Here is a 24,141-nt window from a genome sequence, read left to right on the forward strand (position 1 = left end):
GCTCTTCAAGGGCAGGGACCTTCGTCTTACTCACGTGTGTGCCCTCAGAGCCTGTTTGGAACCGTGAGGGACACAGTAGTCATTCAACAAACCATTCAAAGGAGCGGACAGATGATCCAGGGCTTGGGCAATAGTGGGAAGGGCCAGGCTGGGGACTGGAGGGACTCCCAGGGTCAAGGCAAGGATTGGGATGGATTCCAGAGATAGTTGGTGGGAGGAAGCCCAGGGAGACAGGGACCGTCTCGGGAGAAATCCAACAGTAGACGAGGAGAGAAACAGCCCAGACAGAAGTATCCCGTTGGTGGGACCATCTAGGTGGAAGATGCAGTCACAGATCTGAGGACCAAGACTGGGACTCCAGCTCCACAGCATGAAGAGAGGAAGTCAGAAGCCCGTCCACCGACAGGTGTTGTAACAAAGAATGGGCTCAGAGCATCAGACCCATAGGGAGAAAAGAGGGCTCCATCACTCAAGAGAGAGGTTTCGTCACAGAACAACAAGGGAAGAACTTAGTCCCTGGGCTGAGATGGCTCTTTCCTCACTGTCATGTGTATCATCTCGTCAAGTCCGTTTGTGAGAGTCTCCGTTCCTTACAACCAAAGAGCTCAGTGGAAACAAAAACCTGCTTGCAACATCTCCCGGAGTACCGCTAGCCACGGCCCTTCATCCCCCAATTTTCACATAGAATGTATAAGGGAGGCCAGGTTCTGTGCAGGGGAGGGAGCAGAATGAGAGAATAAGGGAATTCTGGCTTTGGGGAATTCAAAAAGGAGGGGAGGAGCCTGCCAGGGGTGAGAATATAAATATTTCAACAAGCTAAGTGGGTTGGGAGAGAGGACGCAGAAAACCCACGGGAGTTTTCTCCTATGGAGAGTTGACTGCATCCAAATTTATTTAAAAATTTTTTTTTGATGTTTATTTATTTTTGAGAGAGAGAGAGACAGAGCATGAGCGGGGGGAGGAGCAGAGAGAGAGGGAGACACAGAATCGGAAGCAGGCCCCAGGCTCTGAGCTGTTGGCACAGCGCCCGACACGGGGGCTCGAACTCTCCAACCGTGAGATGGTGACCTCGGCTGAAGTCGGACGCTCTACCGACAGAGCCACCCAGGCGCCCCCATCCAAATTTATTTTTAAAAAAGAAACGTTGCCTACTCTCACTTGTACCGTGAGTTGGAAATCATACCAACTCATTAGTAAAGGAGAAATAAAAGCCAGCCCTTGCAAATCCTCGGAGGGTGTCCGGGAAATGTATTAGCTGACTTAAGTTGAGGCACAAATAAAGAGGCCCGGATTATACTGGGCTTTCTTATTACCTCAGCGAGAAAACAATGACCTTCTCCTCACACAGCGAGAGCTAATTGATTACTGCATAACCATGATTCAGTTTAACAAATATTCCCCAAGGAAGGCACGATTAACGAATCAACTCGATAACAATATCAGATTGTTTCTCCGTGTCTTTCCTATGACCGACTCCCCCACCGCCACCCAAGGAATGTCTTTCTTTTTTTTCTCCTGAGAAGTACCCCCTTGCGTGGAACCAGGGGGTTATAGTGGTTGCTGCCTAAATAAATAGCAGGGTATTTGAGGGGCGCCTGGGTGGCTCAGTCAGTTGAGCGTCCGACTTCGGCTCAGGTCATGATCTCACAGTCTGTGAGTTCGAGCCCCATATCGAGCTCTGTGTTGATGGCTCAGAGCCTGGAGCCTGCTTCTTATTCTGTGTGTCTCTCTCTCTGTGCCCCTTCCCTGCTCATGCTCTGTCTCTCTCTGTCTCAAAAATAAATAAAAACATTCAGAAAAAAAAATTAAAAAAAAAATAGCAGGGTATTTGAAACCAAGGGTGGTTACTTCAGCTTGGCTGTGAACTAGGCGTGTCAGGAAGCGACTGAATGTAGACATCTATTTCCTCCTTACACGATGAAAGAAATCTTTGAGGGCTAGAGGAGGTGGGCTTTTGGGAAAGTGAAGCAAAAAACACCGTGTGATGTAATGCAAAGACCACAGGAGTTGGAATAGTCGGCCTGTTCGTTTCCTGAATCTGCTACTGCCTTGCGGTGCCATAAGGCCTTGAGATAATGTTTGGAATCTGTATTTTTGTAACCTCATAGTGGTAATAATAGTAACGATGACGATCGAATGACTTCCCTTAGCTTCCTCACAAATGTGGGACCCTTCCTAAACCATTAATGGCCATGCAAATATCAGTTACTATAATGATTCAAACGTTCAACCACACAGGTCTGTTTTCCTGATTGTGACGCAAACGTGGAAAGATGCAGGCAACCATTACTTGACCCTAATACGGAATTCTGGAAATCCCAATGATTTTTGGCTCTTCTGAGTAATTCTGAAGCCACTCAGGTGACCGAGCAGGGGTAAAGTGGGGACTGGGTAGGAGCATCTGCCCAGAATCCTACGGGTCCATGCCACAGATCGCACCCCAATCCTGTCAGCCATCTTTCAAATATTGTGTTATTTTATGTATTCCAACATACACGAGCTTGGTTTGTGCTGGGTTGGGAAAAGAGCTAATGATACGGACCACGATGCCCAGGAAGCGCCACTTTGGACTAAATGACAGAGGGGGAATCTAGGTTTGAAAGAAAGGGGAAGGAGGAATCGCTTGCCTCAGGGCACACCCAGTCAAGAGAGCATCCATGTTGTATCTTCTGTATTCTAGGCACTGTTCTCTGTAGACAATACTGAAGTAAAGGACGTCACCTCTGACCTTAGGAAGCAGATAGCGTATTGGGGAACGTGACACATCTCCATAAAAAAAAGACATACGCTCCCTTTTCACACCACCAGCTGGGATGGCAGCCGTCTCCTACCCCAGCATCACGTCCTCCCTCCAGGGCCAGATGGTGATGCCCCATGATGGCCGTGGGGCAACCAGAAAACAAAGCCCACGCTGCCCAGAAGCTTCTGGAGGTTCCTCGTCCACCACATCAAGGAGCTGGAAGTGCTCCTGTGGTGCAGGAGATCTCACTGTTCTCGGATTGTTCACGGTGTTTCCTCCCAGAAGCCCCAAGCCAAAGCCAATGTGGAAAGGGCAGCCCAGCCGGCCCCCAGGGTCACCAGCTCAATCCCAGGCTATACGGCATGGAAAGTGGATACGATAGATGCTCATGTGCACATTTTCTTTTTTTTTTTTTTTTTAATTTTTTTTTTCAACGTTTATTTATTTTTGGGACAGAGAGAGACAGAGCATGAACGGGGGAGGGGCAGAGAGAGAGGGAGACACAGAATCAGAAGCAGGCTCCAGGCTCTGAGCCATCAGCCCAGAGCCCGACGCGGGGCTCGAACTCACGGACCGCGAGATCGTGACCTGGCTGAAGTCGACGCTTAACCTACTGCGCCACCCAGGCGCCCCTATGTGCACATTTTCTTTGCGGTAAGTACAACCTTGACCACTCTTGGGGCAGGAAAAAAAAAAAAAAACCATGGACACAATTTGCTTACGTGAGCTGTGGGGGGTGGGGGCAAGACCTTGTCTTCTTCCCCTGGGTGTACCTGCCGCTCGGAGGGTGTCTAAGAAATGTCAGATGAGTGAAAGGAGAATGGAGCGAGATCAAGAAATGCCTCAGGAGTCCAGAGAAAGGAATGTTGCCTCGTGGTCAAGGAAGGCATAAACGGACCGTGCTAACGTTAGGACTTGAATGAGGAAGTAGGATTCAAACAGCAGAAGAGGAAAAATGACTCTAAGCGCTAAAGCGTCACGTCCAGAGGCCAAGAGCCCGGAACGCCCACGGGAATGATAGAAGGGGCGATAACAGTGACCAGTTACAGACGGCGTTGCAGACACACGCTCCCTCTCAACCTTCACCTGCCACACTCTGGGAGCTACCCGCTATTATGCCCATTCTACAGAGGAGGAAGCTGAGGGTAAGGGTCAAACAGCCTACCTCCCCAGTATCACACAGTAATAAAGCAAATAAGAAAAAGAATACAAATACGGAAGGTACTTGCAACACTAGAGATAGCCCCTGCCTTTTCTTCAAATCAGGTTAAATTCAACTCAGAACCTCAGCCGAGTGCCATCCTTACCCCAGTGCGATCCACCCCTGTCCTTAGGCTGATGCAAAGGTCTTAGGGTTCTGGATCGTACGCAGGGGAAAGTGCTTGAGGAAGCCTCTGTGGTCTTGGCTCACGTGCTCACCCCTGCGATGCCCACAAGTCCAGCCTGCAGCTTCCTGGAGTGCCGGAGCCCCTCTGCCTGTGCTCAGCCCCCCTGAGAGTTCTGTCGCGTGGAGATCCTGCCCTGTCCCAGGTTGCAGGATGTATGGAGGGCGTGGGGAGGGAGGTCCGTGCCACTCATGGTTCCCCTAATTCTCCGTATCCTTCTCCGTTGGCAGAAGTCTCGATGTCTCTGTTTTTGCCTATCTCCCACTTCCCCTCTCCTCCCCTCCCCTTCCCCCACCAAATGATGCAAATATCCCCTGAAACAGGAAACCCCTTTAGGGGGCACCCGGGTGGCTCAGTGGGTTAAGCAACTGACTCTCGATTTCAGCTCAGGTCATGATCTCACAGTTCGGAAGATCAGGCCCCACGTGGGGCTCTGCACTGTCAGCTTGGGATTCTCTCTCTCTCTCTCTCTCTCTCTCTCTCTCTCTCCAAATACATAAATAAAAAAAGAAGCCCTTTTAGAGCAGGGGAGGGAAATACTCAGAGTACAGCACAAATAGCTTTTTCTCTTGGACAGTTCCACAGGAGTAAAAATAAAAAAATTCCAATTAATATTGCAATTAATTAATCGACCACGAAGCTACCTTTTTTTAAAGTTTGCTGTGTGCGGGGACTACATTAAGCCCTTTACCCACAGGTACAATTATTATCCCTACTTTATAGTCAAAGAAACCAGAGCTTAGAGAGTCAAAGGGTCTTACTTAAGATTGCAAGGCTCCTTAAGTGATAGAATCGAAAGCCAAACTCAAGAACGTCTGGCTGGAAAGTCTAAACTCTTTCATACGCCTTTTAAGGGAAGCAATTCTTCCCAGCTGGAGTCCAGAGCAGAGGTTTATTTTTTCCTTCTCTTAAAAAAAAAACCCACACAATTACAGATTCTGCATTAAGTAGCAAATTTAAGAAGAAACTTACTCTTGGTCTCATTAAAACTCCCATTGATTTTCATCTGTCTTTGTCATCTTCTAGAACTTTGCATTTGCATACTTAATTATTTTTTTACTTTTTTTTTTAATGTTTATTTACTATTGAGAGGCAGAGAGAGACAGAGCGCGAGCCGGGGGTGGCAGAGAGAGGAGGAGACACAGAATCCGAAGGAGGCTCCAGGCTCCGAGCTGTCAGCACAGAGCCCGACACGGGGCTCAAACTCACAAACCCAGCAAGATCGTGACCTGAGCCGAAGTCAGACGCCCAACCGACTGAGCCACCCAGGCGCCCCTGCATACTTAATTTTTACAGATTTACCATAATATCAGAATTCTATAGTATTCATTCTCAATTGCCACTATACTGTACAGTTTTATTGTTTTAATATATTTTATATAGTCTATGGAAATTACGTATTTTTAACTTTTCCACATATGCATACATGTATTTCTATCATCTTGTTATTTTTTCTCTTACACACCTCTTGCCCTCTCCCTGGGTCACCCCCTCCCCCAACAAAAACAATTGCAGTTGGTGTGTATTTCCCATACATTTCTCGCTGGTGGCATTGAGGAACTTGCCATAGTTTGTTTCATATACTTCTTTTTTCTTTTTTTTTAAGTTTATTTATTTATTTTGAGATAGACAGAGAAAGCTTGAGCTGGGCAGGGGCAGAGAGAAGGGAAGAGAGAGAATCCCAAGCCGGCTCTGCACCATCAGCGCGGAGCTGGATGTGGGGCTCAAACCCACAAGCCGTGAGATCATGACCCGAGCTGATATCAGACACTTGATTGAGTCACCCAGGTGCCCCTGTTTTGTATACTTCTCACAATATATAGTTTTATGCACTTCTATGCTCACATATATATATATATATATATATATATATATATACTACTTATTGCTATATTTTCTTAACAATAGTGAAAATCCTTCCAGATCAGTTGATATCACTTTAACCCTTTTTATTTAATAATATAACCCATAGTATGGTTATTCTAGGTTATTCAAACTTTCCTCTATGGATGGGTATTTACTTGTTTATACTTTTTGCCACAGCAGATAATGTTGCAATAAACTTTCTTGCATATGTATATTCTTCTGTACTGGTGGGGTTTTTTTAATAATTTTTTTTAATGTTTATTTACTTCTGAGAGAGAAAGACACACAGAGACAGAGAGACAGAGCACGAAGGGGAGAGGGGCAGAGAGAGAGGGAGACACAGAATCCGAAGCAGGCTCCAGGCTCTGAGCTGTCAGCACAGAGCCCAACGTGGGGCTCGAACCCACAAACTGTGAGCTCATGACCTGAGCCGAAGTTGGACACTCAACTGACCGAGCCACCCAGGTGCCCCTGGTGTTTTTATTTCTGTGGAATAGATTCCCAGGAGTAGGATTTCTGAGTCAAAGGGCATACAATTATTATCACTGAATAGATATTGCCAGATTGCTTTTCAATGCCTATACAAACACACACTTTACCAGCAATGTAGGAGAGTACAGGTCATAGTTCCAAATGCTAGCCTGAGACCGCCTCATGAATTGTCCATTTAGTAGGCATCGGGAGGGACTCAGGAATCTCTATTTTTTTCAAAGCTCTCCATGTAATTTTATTTTTTTTTCAACGTTTATTTATTTTTGGGACAGAGAGAGACAGAGCATGAACGGGGGAGGGGCAGAGAGAGAGGGAGACACAGAATCGGAAACAGGCTCCAGGCTCTGAGCCATCAGCCCAGAGCCTGACGCGGGGCTCGAACTCACGGACCGCGAGATCGTGACCTGGCTGAAGTCGGACGCTTAACCGACTGCGCCACCCAGGCGCCCCTCTCCATGTAATTTTAATAGGTACTAAGATTTGGAAGTCACAGGTTTGTCTCTGTAGGATCTACCCCATGGGAGAATGAAGGGGCAGAGATCAGGAAAGACAACTGATGGGGGACTCCCTTTAACAAAGGACTTTCAATGAAAACTTTTCACATTATCACCAAATAAAATTATAAGCAACAGGGGTGCCTGGGTGGCTCAGTCAGTTAAGCGTTCCACTTCAGCCCAGGTCATGGTCTCGGGGTTCCTGAGTTCGAGCCCTGCGTTGGGCTCTGTGCTGACAGCTCAGAGCCTGGAGCCTGCTTCAGATTCTATGCCTCCCTCTCTCTCTGCCCCTCTTCCTCTCTCTCCCTCTCTCTCTCTCTGAAAAATAAGTAAACATTAAAACATTAAAACAATAATAAAATTATAAGCAACAGAAAACTTGACAGGACTGGAGAAAGAAAATATTAATAATTCAACCTTAAATATATGTCTCATTATCTGTCCACCCCACTGGTAATACTTATCTTTTAATAAATTTTTGTTGTGAGCACAAGTATATGGTATAACGTTGCCGTCTCTGATGGAATATTTTAAATTCAATTAAGTCTAGAGCTTAAGTATAACACATGGCTGTCATTCAAACAGTAATCAGAACAATTCTTTCAGCAATACTATTTTGCTACAAAAATTCTAACCTTTATGTCAAAAATACCCTAATGTTTTAGTTTTTCTGTAGAGAAACAAAATATGATCTTGTATTGGATAAAATATTAGATTTGTTTGCTAAAAGTAAATACTGAATATACCATATGTTTTATATTCCCATGTTGGCATTTCCTCATTCTTTTCCTTTTCTTCTTTCTATTATTTTCTATATTTTCTATATTTTCTATATTTCTATTATTTTCTATTATTTTCTCCTTGCCCTCCTCCCAATCTCTCCCTCCTCATCTCCCCCCTCCCCATCTCCCCCCTCCAACCCATTCTTCACCCTAGGTCCGCACACCAGGACGGCTGGGGCTCCTGCAGTTCCAACTTTGACCACTAGGGGCCCTCTGCTCCCCTGGCCTGTGGGCAGAGAAAAATGCCTTTTCTCTTTTCCAACTTTCTTTTTTTTTTAACTTTTTTTTTTTTTTTTAATGTTTATTTATTTTTGAGACAGAGAGACAGAGCTTGCGTGGGGGAGGGGCAGAGAGAGGGAGACACAGAATCCGAAGCAGGCCCCCGGCTCTGAGCTGTCCGCGCAGAGCCCGACGCTGGGCTTGAACACAGGAACAGTGAGATCGCGACCTGAGCCGAAGTCGGACGCCCAACCGACTGAACCACCCAGGCGCCCCATCGTTTCCAACTTTCTTAATGGAAATAAGTCTCCCGGGGATTTTCAAAAGGATATCCCCCAGACGAACCAAGGGAAAACAAAGAGAAATTTTAAGAAGACGCTCCAAACAGCAAATACAGCTTCCGAGTTTAAGACGACCCAAACCTAGTCTTAGCTCTCGATTGATACGGCTGATTGGCTCCAGCCTCGGTTCCGTTTCTTCCCCCCTCTGAGGGAACACAAAGCAACAGTAAGTTACATTGGCCATGACAGGAGAGTTAGCAGGAAGGAAACCGAGTGCCCCTCAACACTTCGTTCTTAACCATCTCTCTCCTCATGATCTTGGGGAGAATTCTCCCAGCTCCTCTTGCTTTTCCTTGCTGGGGAGCTTTTGCTCTGCAACCGTCCTGAGGTCTCACCTTCCCTCCACTTCCTGGCCCTCGGGCGCCAGCCTCCTGGGTGTTTTTCTTGAGCCCACTCAGAGGTCTCTATGGCTCTTAGCATTGGGAGCCTTACCTTCAACGTCTGCCCTTGCTAGTATCTGATCTGACTCCCTGTGGAGTCAGGACTAGCAGCAAGGCTGGGGCTGAGTCAGGATCCGAACCCAGCTCTTCCGACTTTCAAACTGCAGACTGCCATTTATACCACAGGCCATCCTTCAAAGGGCCATGCATGAAGTGATATATGTATTATATGCATAATGCATATAGTAACAGCAGCAATAGACTAGAAAGGTATGCATATACACATGTTTGCAATCCGAAAAGATCTTGAGTTTTAAGCCTGAACAAATCAAGTGTAAGAACACAGATATATCTTTGCCTTCTCAGCTGGTTCAGAACGTCACTGAAAAAAATACTAAGTTTCTCTGCCCTGCGAGTGTACAGGTTTTCAAGAGCTCCCATTTTTAACCTGATGGGTTCCTTCCCACGTATTCTGACTTTCGAGATTTCATTGCTGGCCAGAGCCAATCGCTAAGAGGCACCTCGAAATTAGCACGGCAGCAAACTGACAAGTCAACAGCGCAAAGAAAGCCCCTTCAGGGTAAAATCATAAGGTGGGTAGAACGCGGTGGTAGTGTTCCGGGCTTTTCTCTTATTCCACTGGGGCTTTCTCTCAGCTGGAAGTCCACTAAGTCAGTAATTGTTGCTTGAAGGTTAACATGGCAATTTTTTTTTTTTTTTTTTACTCATTTTTCCTGCTGAACATCCACCTGCTTCGTAAGATTCATGCAAGAATACTTACTAAATGGTGCCGTAGACTTCCATTGCATCCCATTTTTTGGCATATTAAGATTAAATGGATCAGTTGTTCATCAACCATTCACCTAATGATTTCAGTATCCGTTGATGATTGGTGCCTACCACCCTGATTCCCTTAACAGTGGCAAAGGAGCGATTTTAAAATTCTATTCTTTCTTCTGCATTTATTGGCTGGAACTTTTCCATCAAAAAGAACTCTTCCTTCACTTCCCTTTTGGTTACACGGGCATGCAATTCCTATAGAAAAGGTGGAATGAATATTTGATTCCTTCTGTTTATTAATTTTTTAGAGAAATTAGTTGGTTACTTAGCAATCACCAGTGGTGACCACTAGATTTAACTACAAAAGCAGAGTTTTATTTATTGGGTATTTTCCATCCACTGCAGTTATTCCTTCTTGATGCTCAGATTGTCCCTTCACTTCGGCTCTTGCGTCTTCTTAAATTTTTTTTTAACGTTTATTTTTTAATTTTTTAATTTTTTTTAATTTTTTTTTTCAACGTTTATTTATTTTTGGGACAGAGAGAGACAGAGCATGAACGGGGGAGGGGCAGAGAGAGAGGGAGACACAGAATCAGAAGCAGGCTCCAGGCTCTGAGCCATCAGCCCAGAGCCTGACGCGGGGCTCGAACTCACGGACCGCGAGATCGTGACCTGGCTGAAGTCGGACGCTTAACCGACTGCGCCACCCAGGCGCCCCTTAACGTTTATTTTTGAGAGAGAGAGAGTGAGCACGAGCAGGGGAGGGGCAGAGAGAGAGGGAGACAGAAGTTGCAGGGTCTGAACCCACGAGCCATGAGATCATGACCTGAGCCAAAGTCGGATGCTTAACCGACTGAGCCACCCAGGTGCCCTGACTCTTGTGTCGTTTTGAAAATACTTCATTCATCTTTGAAATCTCTCTTCGTTTTTGGTACAAGATGTTCTAGATCCATTTTACACATGTTCTGGTCCAGGGCAATAATCAGCCATTTCTGGAAGGAGACTTAGTTCCTCTCTATAAGAAATGGTATTTTGAGACCAGGTCTGGTTGCTAAGGGTGTTTATTGCTTCTGGGTTGTCATTTTTTCCTGCTTTAGTGGCTAGAGTTAGGAAACACAGACTTTTTAAGAGGAAACAAATCATGAGATCGTATTGACATTTCCAATGCAAATTACTTTTTTGCAGGTTTTTGTTTAACCTCCTCAATTTTACCCTTCATCTCCTTTTTTCATCGCTCAAAATCTCAGGTCCCACACCGTAAACACGGTTGTTTGTTTGCTTTCTCCTACACAGTGTCTATCGTTGTTTCAGACAACAGTAACGAACTGTCACTGACGTAAGGCGACTGAATGAGATTAGGATTTTTCAGAGGTTCTTTTTGTCTTTAGAACATACCCCACTGGAGAAGTACAGTTAAAATGCTATATTCCAGGGGCACCTGGGTGGCTCAGTCGTTTAAGTGTCCCACTTCTGCTCAGGTCATGATCTCACGGTTCGTGGGTTCGAGCCCCACGTAGGGCTCTGTGCTGACAGCTCAGAGCCTGGAGCCAGCTTCAGATTCTGTGTCTCCCTCTCTCTCTGCCTCTTCCCCGCTCACACACTCTCTCTCTTAAAAATAAATAAACATTAAAAAAAATTTAAATGCTATATTCCAAACTCACTTGAAATTTTTTCCTCTATATTGCCGTGACCGAATTCAAAGATGGCTTCACAAAGATGACTGGCCCTAATCCCCAAACCTGAAAATGAGAGGTCACTCTTGTGATTATGTGATGTTATATGGCAGAGTTAGCTTTATTTTTTTCAGTTTTATTTATTTATTTTGAGGGAGGGAGGGAGAGAGAGAGAGAGAGAGAGAGAGAACAGGGGAGGAACAGAGAGAGAGGGGGAGAGAATCCCAAGCAGGCTCTGCACTTACAGTGGGGCTTGATCTCAGGAACTGCGAGATCATGACCTGAGCCAAAATCAAGATGCTTAACTGACTGAGCCACCCAGGCACCCCCTTAGGGTCTTTTTTTTTTTTTTAATGTTCATTTATTTTTGAGAGAGAGAGAGAGAGAGGGAGAGAGAGAGTGCGATCAGTGGAGGGCCAGAGAGAGAGGGAGACACAGAATCCGAAGGCAGTTGACACGTCCTTTTTGTGAACTCTATTCAACCTTCGCCTCTTTTTAGTGAAGTGTTTAGTACTTTGCTTCTAAATTGTTAACAGCTCTGTACAAGGCAGAGCTACCCTAGCCTGTGCTGGTTATTTTCTGATGGGGACCTTTCAGCCGTCTAAGTGTCCTGCTTTGTGCGCCCAGCACCCTGACTCCCGCGTGAGCTGGCTTCTGGCTGAGTTTGGCCAGCGAGAGGTTCTGGCAGGAGAACGGAGGGTGCTGTCTCCCACTCCCTCCCGTCTTCAGCAGGGACGACACCTCCCTTGGTAAAGCTGTCGAGCACTTCCTTCTCCGAAGTTCAGCTCTCGGTGGGCTCCACTAACATTATTCCCCCCCTTGTCTCTTCAACTCCAGGGGAGCTAAGGACAGCCCTTTATATCCCCGGCTGTGGCCCCGCGTGTACTCCCTTCATTAAAAATCTCCATATTTGAGGGGCGTCTGGGTGGCTCGGTCGGTTGAGCATCTGACTTGGGCCCAGGTCATGATCTCCCGGTTCACAGGTTCGAGCCCCCATCGGGCTCTGTGCGGACAGCTCGGAGCCTGGAGCCTGCTTCGGATTCTGCATCTCCCTCTCTCTGCCCTACTGCTGCTGGCCCTCTGTCTCCGTCTCTCTCTCTCAAAAATAAGTAAACATTAAAAATTAGAAAAACAAATCTTTATTTGAGCCATTTGGGGTGAATTCTGATTCAGCATCCTAATTGTCACATACTTCTTTGTGACACAAGTTGTACGTATTTTTTTCCTCAGTTTACCACCTTTCCTTCGACTTTGCTGTGGTGATTTTTTTCATGAAGTTATTATTAGTTTTTCAGTTTATTTACTTATTTTGAAAGAGAGAAAGAGGGGCGCCTGGGTGGCTCAGTCGGTTGAGTGTCCGACTTCAGCTCAGGTCACGATCTCGCGGTCCGTGAGTTCGAGCCCCGCGTCGGGCTCTGGGCTGATGGCTCAGAGCCTGGAGCCTGCTTCGGATTCTGTGTCTCCCTCTCTGTCTACCCCTCCCCCGTTCATGCTCTGTCGCTCCCTGTCTCAAAAATAAATAAACGTTAAAAAAAAAGAAAGAGAGAGAAAGAAAGCATGAGCAGGGGAGGGGCAGAGAGAGAGAGGGAGAGAGAGAGATCCCAAGCAGGCTCCATACTGCCAGCGTGGAGCCTGATGTGGGGCTTGAACACACAAACCACAGGATCAAGACCTGAGCCAAAACCAAGAGTCAGATGCTTAACCAAATGAGCCACCCAGGCGCCCCCAAGGAATGACTTCTTAAAATTGTGCAGTAAAACTTACCTTTATTATTATTATGATGTCAGCTATGGGTGTCATAATTACCAAAGTTTGTCCTGCTTCCAGATTATAAAGGAAGGCATCTGTATCTAGAACTTATTTGAGTTTCATTTTTGACATTTGATCTCTGACCCACTGGAATTTACCCCATATACAAACTGCTCTTTTTAAATTTTTTTTTTTCTTCAAGGTTTATTTATTTTTGGGACAGAGAGAGACAGAGCATGAACGGGGGAGGGGCAGAGAGAGAGGGAGACACAGAATCGGAAACAGGCTCCAGGCTCTGAGCCATCAGCCCAGAGCCTGACGCGGGGCTCGAACTCCCGGACCGCGAGATCTTGACCTGGCTGAAGTCGGACGCTTAACCGACTGCGCCACCCAGGCGCCCCACAAACTGCTCTTTTTAAAAACAATGTAATGTTCCTTATTTTTAAGAGAGAGAGAGAGAGAGCGCAAGCAGGGGAGGGGCAGAGAGAGAGGCACAGAATCTGAAGCAGGCTCCAGGCTCTGAGCTGTCAGCACAGAGCCCGACGCAGGGCTCGAACTCACGAACCGCGAGATCATGATCTGAGCCGAAGTCAGATGCTCAGCTGACTGAGCCACCCAGATGCCCTATACCCCGTAAACAAACTCTTATATCGCCTTTATTGGCGATATACAGACTTTATTGGTCTGGCATCTGTTATTTTCTGGGAAGAGTCATAATAATGGTGAAAATTATCATAATTTCTTCTATTCCAATCTGGTACATTTGTTTCAGAACGTGTAACCTCCAGAATATTTTTGTTTTAAGCCACCCCATTTGGGGCACTTTTATTACCGCAGCCCTTAGGAAACAGACACACCCGATCTTGTAGCTCTAAAAACTATATGCTGAAGATTCCCAAACTTTTATCTACGGCTCACACCTCTTTTCAGCTGTTTACTTCACATCCTCACTTGGACAACTAATGCCCATCTCAAACGTCATGTGTCCTGAGGCTCCTGGGTGGCTCCGCAGACAGCTGAGCGTCTGACTCACGGTTTGTGAGATCAAGCTCTGTTTTGGGCTCAGAGCGGGGCAGAGCCTGCTTGGGGTTCTCTCTCCCTCTCTCTCTGCCCCTTCCCTCCTCTCTCTCTCTCTCTCTCTTAAAATAAATAAATAATCATTTTTTTTTAAATTTTTTTTTTCAACGTTTTTTTTTTTTTTTTTTTTTTTTTATTTTTGGTACAGAGAGAGACAGAGCATGAACGGGGGAGGGGCAGAGAGAGAGGGAGACACAGAATCGGAAACAGGCTCCAGGCTCTGAGCCATCAGCCCAGAGCCCGACGCGGGGCTCGAACTCACGGACCGCGAGATCGTGACCTGGCTGAAGTCGGACGCTCAACCGACTGCGCCACCCAGGCGCCCCAATAATCATTTTTTTTTTAAAGCCTTGATGTGTCCAGACTGAATTTCTGACGTCCAGCCCTTACCCCCACCTCCAGGCTTTGGCGTGGCCGCTGATGGCAACTCGATCCTTTGGCCGCTCAGACGATAGCTCTGGAGTCAACCCTGACACTTCTTTTTCTCTTATACTCCACATCCAACCTAGAAGGAAATCTTGTTACCTCTACTTATAAAATATAACCAGAATCCAGCCCTTTCTCACCTTCTTCACCGATAGCATCCTGGTCCAAGACACCGGCATCCTTCTACTCCAAATCTTTTCCTTCTACTCCTAGCAGAAGCCAAAGTCCCGTCCATGGTCTGTGGGATCCCGCACAAATCCCCTCCTCCTCTCTCTTGCCTGCCTGATGCATCTCCTCCCGCTTCCCAGCTTGCTTGCTGTGCTCCGGTGACCCCAGCCCATTTGCTCTTCCTTGAAAATGCAAGGCACCCTCTTACCTTTGATTCTTTGAATTAGCTGGTCTGTCTAGAATGCTGTTCTCACAAGTCCTAATGATCAATTTCCGCATCTCCTCCAAGTCTGTGCTCAAGTGTCGGATTATCAAGAAGCCCTAACCTGACCACCCTATTTGATATTAAAAACCATCCTCTGCCCCCTGCATCCAGTTCCTCCTTACCTTGCCCTAATTTTGGTTAGAATATAAGCTCCTTGAGGGCAAGGGTCTTTATTTTGCTCCCTGACATGTCCAGAGCACATGGCATGTGCTCAATAAGTATTTGCTGGAGATGAAAATAAAGTTACTTTTTTTCTTTTTTTAATGTTTATTTATTTTTGAGATAGAGGGAGACAGAGTGCGAGTGGGGGAGGGGCAGAGAGAGAGGGAGACATAGAATCCGAAACAAGCTCCAGGCTCCGAGCTGTCAGCACAGAGCCCGACGTGGGGTTCGAACCCATGAACCGTAAGATCATGACCTGGAGCTGAAGTCGGACACTTAACCCACTGAGCTACCCAGGTGCCCCTGAATAAATCATTGGTTTGTGGAGACTGTCATTTCCTAGAATTTTATGCTAGGAAAATTTCATCAATTTTTAATTTGGGATTTAGGATATTTGGGAAAGAGATTGACCCAGTTTACCTTTGTCTAACAAAGAAAAGAATTGCAGAACAACTTGTTTGCAAATAATATTACTAAGGAACAAACAATTTAAGAAAATCAATGCTTTTATATTACCATTTAATAAAGATAATACTAGAGAGGCCCTTTTATTTTATTTTCTTAAAAAATTTTTTAAGTTTATTTATTCATTTTGAGAGAGACAGAAACATGAGACCATGACCTGAGCGGAAACCAAGAGTCAGATGCTTAATCAACTGAGCCACCCAGGTGCCCCAGGCCCATTTATGTTAAAACTATGTATTTTGGGGATGCCTGGGTGGCTCAGTTGGTTGGGCGTCCGACTTCGGCTCAGGTCATGATCTTGCAGTTTGTGAGTTCGAGCCCTGCTGACGGCTCTGAGCCTGGAGCCTGCTTTGGATTCTGTGTCTCCCTCTCTCTCTGCCCCCTTCCCCACTCATGCTCTCTCTCTGTCTCTTAAAAATGAATAAATGTTAAAATTTTTTTTTAAACTATCTATTTTGTATGTATATATACGTATGTTAACCAGAGGCCATTCTTTACCATTTACTAAACTAGCTTGGGATCGGAAGGGCTCCAATCCTGCTTCCCCCCTCCTGCTGCGCCCAGAGACGGACACCATAGGTGCAGGTCCAAACGAAAGTGGGTTAAGTTGCAGAGGCAGCATGGTGGAAAACAGTTCACGTGTCCTTGAGCAGTACTCCTGCCAAAAGTAGCCTCTATTAGGAGAATTGTGAGTGCTTTTGAGAGCCTACTTTCAGTTTCTGTACAATACTTGGAAGGATTCGAATCTATTTCTTGCCAAATATTTCTAACTTTCACTGATTTCGTAACTTCCACCTACCCCCTCCGCATTTTCGTTTTTATTTATCACTTACATAGCCCTTACCAGCTGAAGATCCCATTCTTTTTTTTTTTTAATTTTTTTTTTCAACGTTTATTTATTTTTGGGACAGAGAGAGACAGAGCATGAACGGGGGAGGGGCAGAGAGAGAGGGAGACACAGAATCGGAAACAGGCTCCAGGCTCTGAGCCATCAGCCCAGAACCCGACGCGGGGCTCGAACTCACGAACCGCGAGATCGTGACCTGGCTGAAGTTGGACGCTTAACCGACTGCGCCACCCAGGCGCCCCATGAAGATCCCATTCTAATTGCTTTACAATTATTAGCTCATTAGCCCCCTCCTGGGGGCTGTTATAATCGCCATTCTTTTTTTTTTTTTTTAATTTTTTTAATGTTTATTTATTTTTGACAGAGAGAGAGAGAGAGACAGAGTGTGAGTGGGGGATGGGCAGAGAGAGAGAGAGAGAGAGAGAGAGAGAGATGCAGAATCATCCAAAGCAGGCTCCAGGCTCTGAGCTGTCATCACAGAGCCTGACGTGGGGCTTGAACTCGTGAACCGCGAGATCATGACCTGAGCCATAGTCGGACGCGTAACCCACTGAGCCACCCAGGTGCGCCTACTCTCCATTCTCTATATATGTATTTGTATGTAGAAGGGTGTGTCTAACCAGCTCGGACTGTTACAGAATCCATAGACTGCCTTAAACAACAAATATTTATTCTCCCAGTCCTGGAGGCTGGGAAGTCCAAGATCAAGGTGCCAGTAAGTCTCATGTCTGATGAGGATCTGCTTTCTGGTCTGCAGATGGCTATTTTCTGTTATCTTCACATGACAGAGTTCAGACAGAGGTAAGCTCTTTTGCGTCTTTAAGGATTCTAATCCTCTCCTAAATCACCTCCCAAAGGCCCTACCTCCAAATATCACTATAGTGCAGAGTAAGCTTCGACACACGAATTTGGGGGGGACACAAACATTCAGTCCATAGCAGTGTGTGTGTGTGCGTGTGTGTGTGTGTGCACACATGTACCCACACATCTACATTTATTGGACACCCTACTATGTGTGGGATTTCCATTCATTGTGTCATTTAATCCTCAAAAGGATCCAGTACAGCTATGGTCCCCAGTTTACAGACCTGGATGTTGAGGGAGAGAGAAGTCACATGTTTTGGCGGGGGTGAGGGAAAGAACTGATTGCAGAACTGAAGTTCTTAGTTTTGAATTTAAGGAATGGAGACGTCTGTCAGCCAGCAATAAATCGTCATAATGACTAAGTGAAACAATGCAGATAAACTGCCAAACAGGGAAACTGGTACATAGTAGAAGCCTAATACATGTTTCTCAAATCTGAATGTCTGTTTACTCTACAGGGAGCATCTTTGAGAAGGTTGACTGGGTTTAATCAAGAATTTGCACAGATAATCCGTTGTCCTACAAGCAAAAGGTTTTCTATAGAAATTTTCAAATACCTGTATCTCCTATAATTTTGGACAGATTCTTCCTTCTCTTTGGCCATCCTGTATACACACACACACACACACACACACACGCACACACACATACACCCTGTTCTCTCTGCCTCAAATACAAGGCAGAGAGTGCAAGGAGACTAGGCAGCTTCCAGTGAGTCTGCGGCCACGGCATCATGTACGGCTTCACCTGCAGGTGGACGTGACCCAGAGTAAACCCACCCCCGTGAAACCGGTTCGTGGGTACGTCGCTCCCCCTTCTTTATACATGGTTGTCAGTTTGCTGGAACTATTTTATCAGCCATATTGTTTCCATGTCTTCTTTTGTAAGCCTCCTCCAACATTTTCTGGAAGCAGGCACAGTATGAAGGCAGAAGAGAAAACTGCTTATGTACGTGGTATCACAAGGGAGGAAAGAGCGAGGGGGAGGTCTCAGAGGCTTGTCTCCAAGTTATGGCTCCCAGCTGGTGCATCCGGATCCCCTGGGGGTTGTGCTTGGCAAGAGGCGGCTGTCCAAGTGCCCCCCAAGACCTGCCACATTCGTTAGGGGGACGATTCTCAAGTCTAACACACCCTTTTAAAATAACAGATATATATATATATTTTTTTGACGTTTATTTATTTTTGAGACAGAAAGAGACAGAGCATGAACGGGGGAGGGGCAGAGAGAGAGGGAGACACAGAATCGGAAACAGGCTCCAGGCTCTGAGCCATCAGCCCAGAGCCTGATGCGGGGCTCGAACTCACGGACTGTGAGATCGTGACCTGAGCTGAAGTCGGACGCTCAACCGACTGAGCCACTCAGGCGCCCCTAAAATAACAGATATTTTGTAACAGCCTTTTAGTATCTTGAAATGAAATTGGTCATAACACAATCTACCTACCTACAGAATTTGGAAACTTTAATATGATCTCCTAATATTAATAACAATAGGAAGTGATTATATCATTCTTCTATCCACAACTTTCATCACACCCAGAGAGAAGCCAAAAGGATCTGTACGACCCTGCACAATCTGGTCTCCTGTTTCCTCTCGGAACTCATATTTTACCTCTGTACCACTTAAGCGTGCTTCTCAAGCCACATGGGTCTCCTCACTGTCTCTTAAACAGCCTAGATACAGAGCCTTCTCAGGGCCTTTGCACCGCCTTTCCTCCATGCCCGAAACACTTCCTCCGATGTCTACTGGGCTGACTCCTTCACTTCCTTTGAGCCTGTTCTCAGGAAAGCTCTTCCTTCAATTTACACAGTAACGGCATTCCTGGATACATTGGGATAGAACAAAACCGTGCAAAGCAAACAAACAGAACACCTGCATGCTTAGATGTCAACAGTTTGACTCTAGATCAGAAAATAACTTTTTTTGTGGTCTTTCAAAAGTCACATGTGAAGGGCATTGTTCTTTTTTTAAACGTTTATTTATCTTAGAGAGAGAGAGCACGAGCAGGGGAGGGACAGAAAGAGAGGGAGACACAGATTCTGAAGCAGCCTCCAGGCTCTGAGTTGTCAGCACAGAGCCCAACGCAGAGGCTCGAACCCACAAACCGTGAGATCATGACCTGATCTGAGGTCAGATGCTTAGCCAACTGAGCCACTCAGGGGCCCTGGGAAATGTTCTTTTTTGTCATGCACTGCAAGACATCTGGTATACTTGGCCCCACCCACTAAGTATCTGGAGTGTTCTCTAATTGTAACAATCCCAAAATGCCCCCATAGATTTCCAAAATGTGATATTGACGACCACTCAGTTACACGCCTTTTTTTTTAAATTGATTTATTTTTGAGGGGGGTAGGGGTGGGGCACGAGCTGGGGAGGGGTTGAGAGAGGGAGGGAGACACAGAATCCGAAGCAGGCTCCAGGCTCTGAGCTGTCAGCACGGAGCCTGACGCGGGGCTCGAACCCGCAAACCATGAGATCATGACTTGAACTGAAGTTGGACGCTTAACTGAGCCACCCAGGTGCCCCTACACGCCTTCTGTTATTTCAAATAACAAAAATTAAAGCCCCATTGGCTCAATAAAATAATATTGATTGCCTCCAGGTGTACATCATCTTCAGGGAGGCTTCGTCAAGGATCACGTGATTTAGCCAGGCCCTCAATTCTACCGTTTCTCACAGCTCTGTGTTTCTTAAATTTTGGTTCCACCCACCCAGCATTCTCAGCAGTATGTCCTTGAGGCTTCATCCTGACCCAAGGGCCCCAGGCCTGTCTCCACCCCTGAACCAAGCATCTGGCTTAAAAAGTGCCGGTAATCACAGCCCCCCCCCCCCCCCCCCCCCCCCCGAGCTGGGCCAGAGGTCATTCTGTGCAACCCTCAGGATACATCCCGTAAGTTTCATCCATTAAATTGTACGCTTCACTGGTTTTTAATGTATTCACAGTGTTGCGTAATCATCACCATAATCTAATTTTATAACATTTTCAAGAAAGTTTGTAACTGTTAGCAGTGGCTTCTCATACAACCCTACCCTCAGCCCCAGGTAATCATTAACCTTTCTGTCTCTCTATATTTACCTGTCCTAGATATTTCATATAAATGGAATCATACAGGGGCACCTGGGTGGCTCAGTCGGCGAAGTGTCCGACTTCGGCTCCGGTCATGAGCTCATAGTTTGTGAGTTCGAGCTCTGCATGGGGCTCTGTGCTGACAGCTCAGAGCCTAAAGCCCGCTTTGGATTCTGTGTCTCCCTTTCTCTCTGCTCCTCCCCTGCTCACGCTGTCTCTCTCTCTCCTTCAAAACTGAATATTCAAAATAATTTAAAAAAATAAATGGAATCATACAACATGTGGCCCTTTCTGTCTTGCTTCTTAGCCTCATGTTTTCAAGGTTCCCCCGTGTTGTAGCAGGGGGTCAGTGTTTCATCCCTTTTTATGACTGAGTAATAGTCCACTGTATGGCTAGCCCCGTCTTGTTATCCACTCGTCAATTGATAGGCAATCGGGTTGTTTCCACTTTTTAGCTATTATGGATAATGCTGCTACGAGCATTTGTTTGATACAGACTTGTGTGAATGTAGGTTTTTATTTCTCTTGCTTTAATACCGAACAGTGGAATTGCTGGGTCATATGGTAACTTTATGCCTTATATTTTGAGGAACTAACAAAAACTGTTTTCTAAGGTGGCTGCATCATTGTGCATGGTCACCGGCAGCGTGCCAGGGTTCTAACTCCTCCGAATCTTCCACTATCCTTGTTGTCATCTTTTTCTTCTTTTTTTTTATTAAGGAAGTTTTTAAATGTTTATTTATCTTTGCGAGCAAGAGAGAGAGAGAGAGACAGAGTGAGGGTGGGGAGGGGCAGAGAGAGAGGGAGACACAGAATCCGAAGCAGGCTCCAGGCTCTTGAGTTGTCAGCACAGAGCCCGACACGGGGCTCGAACACACGCGCCGCGAGGGTGGGGATATAATATTTTATGCAGAACAGGCATCATACTCCACAATTTTGCTTTGACTAGTTGTATGTGGACGGCTGGATTGGAAAGATAGCTTATTTAAAATTTTTTTTTTCAACGTTTATTTATTTTTGGGACAGAGAGGGGCAGAGAGAGAGGGAGACACAGAATCGGAAACAGGCTCCAGGCTCTGAGCCATCAGCCCAGAGCCCGACGCGGGGCTCGAACTCACGGACCGCGAGATCGTGACCTGGCTGAAGTCGGACGCCTGACCGACTGCGCCACCCAGGCGCCCCAAGATAGCTTATTTTAAAGATGTCTTAACCTGTGCGATTCTTCAGCCAGCATTTAGGATTCAGTTGGACAAAGCCTCTCGTTATCTTAGTTCAGAAATCTTTTGGGGCCCCCAAAAGGGAGTGGCTTATGAAAGCGACTTGGAAAAAGAAAATTACTATGTATCTTTCTCTTCTTTTCTTGAAAAACATTTCTCACCCCAAATCCACTGCATGTTTTTCACACAACTGTCACCTATACAGTGTTACTTAGTGAAATAACTTTTCTTTATTGGTGGCTCAGTCGGTTAAACATCTGACCTCCACTCAGGTCATGATCTCACGGTTTGTGGGTTGGAGCCCAGAGTCGGGCTCTGTGCTGACAGCTCAGAGCCTGGAGCCTGCTTCGGATTCTGTGTCTCCCTCTCTCTCTGCCCCTCCCCAGTCATGCTGTCTCTCTTTCAAAAATAAACATTTTAAAAAATAACTTTTCTATCTCTTCTCTGCATCTGAGTGAATACTGCTCACAGCTCAGTATTACTAGAAGAAAAATCTTAAGAGAGCAATTGAAAAAATGCATTTGTTGGCAGCAATTTCTATCTTTGAATGCACAGTAAGTTCTGAGCTAATGAGCTATGGGAAGAAAAACCTTTGTGATAAATAATATATTTGATAATGAGCGGGAGAAAAAAAGGTTTTCAGTGGAGTTCAGTATGGGAAGGGCACCCTCGTATCATGGGTGGATATGGAGGCAAAAGATCCATAATTGTTTTTCTCATTCTCTCCATGTCAGTCTATGGCAGATCTTTCCAGACCTTTCTTGAATGCCAGGTTTCAAGAGGGCTTAGCTCTCAGGCTCCATGGCACCAGATGATCTACTTAATCTCATTTCATCTTTTTATTTAAAAAAAACTTTTTAAAATGTTTATTAACTTATAAGAGAGAGACAGAGAGAGTGCGAGTGGGGGAGGTGCAGAGAGAGAGAGAGAGAGAGAGGGAGACACAGAATCCGAAGCAGGCTCCAGGCTCTGAGTTGTCAGCACAGAGCCCGATGCGGGGCTCGAACCCACAAACCACGAGATGATGACCTGAGCTGAAGTCTGACGCTCAATCGACTGAGCCACCCAGGTGCCCCTCGTTTTGTCTTTTTAAACTCCACAGATAGGCAGGTATGAGGATGCCTATTTTATGTAAGAATAAACTGACATTCGGAAAAGTTATATAACTCCGCAGGGTCACAAAGATTAGCCAGTGCCAGAGTCAATGCTAGTCCAAATAATAATAGTAATACCCAGGTATTTCATTAGAAAAGTCTAAAATACTCTGGAGAACAAACCGCTTTCAACTCCTTCAGCATCTGGCTTTCTGGCGACCTAGACTCTGAGAGGAGCTTCAGCTTCCGGTTTTTGACCAAGTAAAGCATCTATCCCGTAGGAATATTAAGGCATCCATTAACTTTTTCCCTCCCCATTATCCCGTCTGTCCCTGAAGACAAGCTGGGTGTTTGGCAAGTGCAAGCTAGTAAATTATTTCTCCCACAGTGCCAATCTGTAGATAAGGGAATAATTAATGCATTCCTCAAAGCAGATGGATTTCAGAGGAATTTAAATCCTGCTCCGGGGGCAGCATCAGTTTGTGCTGGAGTCTGGTGAACTGGACTTTGTAAATTCTGACCTGATTCTTTTCTTGCCCTGTTTTCTTCCTCCCTTCCTCCTCGCTCCAGTTCGCCCGTTTGCTTCAACTTTTCTTCCCCTTATTAAGACTGCTGCGTAGAAAACGCCAGGAGGCTAGGGACGGTACAGAACGTGGGGAATGAAGAAGGGGGGAAAAGAACATTACGAAAAGGAAATGCTCTGTCTTCTGAACGGGCAGCGCTCTGGACTGCGCGTTGTAAGGATTGCTCCTCGGCCTTGTGGTTCACGGGCCGAGCAGAGCAACACTGTAGGGGTCTGTTTACATCCACCCTCTCACTCTCGAGGGCTGCGGGTTCCTCAAAGGCCGGCCTCCAGGTCGATTCCCTATGATGTTTCCAGGGCTCGGCGCGGTGCCTGGCGCCCGGCAGCTGTCCCTAGACGTCGGGTGGGTGAAGGAAAGGTGGGCAGGAAAGGGAAGGCCAGCGGGAGTGCAGGGCGAGCCTGGAGGAGGAGGGGGAGGAGAACGGGGCTGTGCGGAACCCACGGGGGAGAATCCGAAAGTAGGAGTGCGATGGAGAGGGAGATGGAAAAGGGGACGTCCCAACGGCTGAAACTGGGACGGAGGGACGGGGTCAGGGAGGGCCCGCGTCGGGGCCACCGGAGCGAAGCGGGGCGAGCCGAGAGGGTGAGGGCGAGACAAAGAGCGGCGGGCGAGGCCGGCCGTGGGAAGGGACGGGAAGAAGCGACCGCGAGGGCTGGCGGCCGCCGAGCCAGGGGCGCGGGGCTGGGGAGGGGCGCGCCGGGGCGGGGAGGGGCGGCGGCGCGGGCGCGGGGGGCCGCGGGGGGCGGGGCGGCGCGGCGGAGGAGGGGCGGGAGCGCCGCAAAGTTACTTGGCCTGCGCCCGCCCGGGTCCGCGTGCTGGTGGCGGGGCGGCGGGAGGAGCGAAGCGGGGCTCGGCGGCCTGAAACCCGAAACCTCCAGTCCGCGAGCCAGGAGGAAGGAAGCGGCGGCGGCCGCCGAGGCGGGAGGCGGCCGGGCCGGGCCCTGAGCGGCGGCGGAGGCGGCGCGGTGAGCCCGGCGCGGGGCGCGGGGCGGGCGGGCCCGAGCGC

Source organism: Leopardus geoffroyi, chromosome C3 (genome assembly GCF_018350155.1).
Source record: "Leopardus geoffroyi isolate Oge1 chromosome C3, O.geoffroyi_Oge1_pat1.0, whole genome shotgun sequence".
In the NCBI taxonomy this organism is placed as follows: Eukaryota; Metazoa; Chordata; class Mammalia; order Carnivora; family Felidae; genus Leopardus; species Leopardus geoffroyi.